Raw genomic sequence first — 2,188 nt, forward strand, 5'->3', positions numbered from 1 at the left:
AACTCATTTTGTACAAAGTTTTAATCGCTGTAATTAATTTGCTTTTTATGGGGGATGTGTGAGGTTTTTTGCTTTTTTCTCAGTATTGAGTATTCACTTTTCAACTATGCCACTGTAAAAAAAAAAAGAAAAAAGAAAAAGAGAGACAAAGTGTGGATTAAAATATGAACAACTTGAAATGTCTGTTGTCACCAGGTTTGTACTTTGGAATCCACTCATGATGCTGTTAAACCACATATCAGTCAAGAGAGCAGATGTTGAAGGGCGGTGCATTGACCAAAACACCACTGTAATGGTTCCATGAATAGAGTATTTCTCAGCCTTTAGTATCAATTATACATGCACAACCTCTAACTTGTAGATGGATCAAAAAGCCAAGAAGCTCCTCGGGAAGATCGCCTCAGGCCCTCGGGCTCCGCTCATGATTTGTGCATTAACACAGGGTGACACAAGGAAGACTCCAGTCTCCCAGAGTCCCTCCCGTCTCACCGGAGCAGAGTTCAATATGCTTGAAGTGTCTTTGTGAATCTTCCCCCAGATGTCGGGACAGCCGGCTGCTGTTGCCCCTTGTTTTAACAAACGACAGGGAGGAGGCTAGGTGAGGGAGTCTGGAGGCCACATGGGGAAGGATGTCGGGACGCAGCTGATCGCTTTAATTGGAAGATGAAACTTTATTAATCCCTGCAGGGAAATTAGATAAATGGAAAAGAAAAACAGCAATGGCATCTAACAAGGCAGAATGCAAATGGGCATGCATTCAGTTGAGAAGATAATAAAATAAGCAATAAATGGGGAAGAGGATTGAAACAGTAAAACAGTTGTGGGGAAACTGCAGATGTTGCTTTTTGCATCGATGCAAATATATTAAAGACGGGTGGAAGATTGATTCTCAGATGGGTGCAGGTGTTAGTAGTGTTCTTAGTTACTGCACCTCAACATGTACGTGGGTATTAGAATGCCCAAAATCAAATGGTGTTTCTATATCATAGACACATATGGGGAAAATTAAGCTGCAAAGTGCAGATGTGTAAAAAAGGCTATTGACCATCTCTGAATAAGGACTTTAAGTATAACAGTCTTTAGATTTGCATTATAAAAGATAAACCTAATTAAACTTTGATAAAAAGAATTGTTGATTATAGTATCATACACACACAGTAGTGAGCTGGATACTATATATACAATGAGCCCTACCAATTTAGAGAAACTAAAAAAAAAGGGCTTTTATGGCCCATTAGCATCGCTTCAGTGACACAGATTAACTTTTGGATATTTCAGGATGGATATAATAGCCCTTTGCAGATTGCTGAGCTCATATTGAATATCTCCACATCCTTGGAGGAAGAGATCTCGTTCCAGGACACGGGGCCCGAGTCATTACCATCCTCCATTCTTCAGCTCCCATTGACCTTGAGCATAATGTTGCTTCCCAGCAGACTAATGCCGCCATTACCAGCGCACTGTCCGGCCAACCACCTGCCTCCTCTCGCACAATGCCTCACCCCCCACCCCCCCCTCCACCCGTCTCCTCCTCATCGCCGAGACGCTTCCCGCTGCTCACTTCATTATCATTACCACCAAAAGCTCAGCCAGTTCAAATAAACATCAGCTCCCACTATCGTGCTCCTCGGCGATATTAAAAGCTCAGTGCTTCGTTAAGCCATGTAAATTGAGATAGACTGTCTTGAGTAATGCCTGGCGGAAAATAATGCTCCGAATCCATCATAATTTAGTAATTGGATATCAAAGGAGGGCGGTGGGGGGGGGAGAGAGAAGTTCGTGTGCAGTTGTTTAAAAAAAGTGGGAGTTGGAAAATGGATTTTTGTCTTTACCCTAGAAATGTGAGAACCGTACCCTGGGCAATGTAACAACCGCAGCATGACCTCTGAGGAGAACCTGTAAGTCTTAGTAAACTGGAGAAACTGATCCCCCCCCCCCCCCCCCCCCCTCCTCCCTTCCCCGTCTCCCCTGCACCCTGTAGGCACCGTCCATATCAGTCCTCCAGCTCACAATAAACTCTTATCATAGCTGAGCAGAAGCTTCTGACAGAATCCTTCAGGGGGACAAACTGATGTCTTAAAAAAAAGTAGAAAAAAACATTATCACACTTAAACATATTAGGTCAAAAGCACAAAGCTGATTTTACAGTGAACGGTCCTTGCAGTTGTACAATTTAAATTAACTTCTT

This window comes from Pleuronectes platessa, chromosome 5 (assembly GCF_947347685.1).
Source record: "Pleuronectes platessa chromosome 5, fPlePla1.1, whole genome shotgun sequence".
NCBI classification, from domain to species: Eukaryota; Metazoa; Chordata; class Actinopteri; order Pleuronectiformes; family Pleuronectidae; genus Pleuronectes; species Pleuronectes platessa.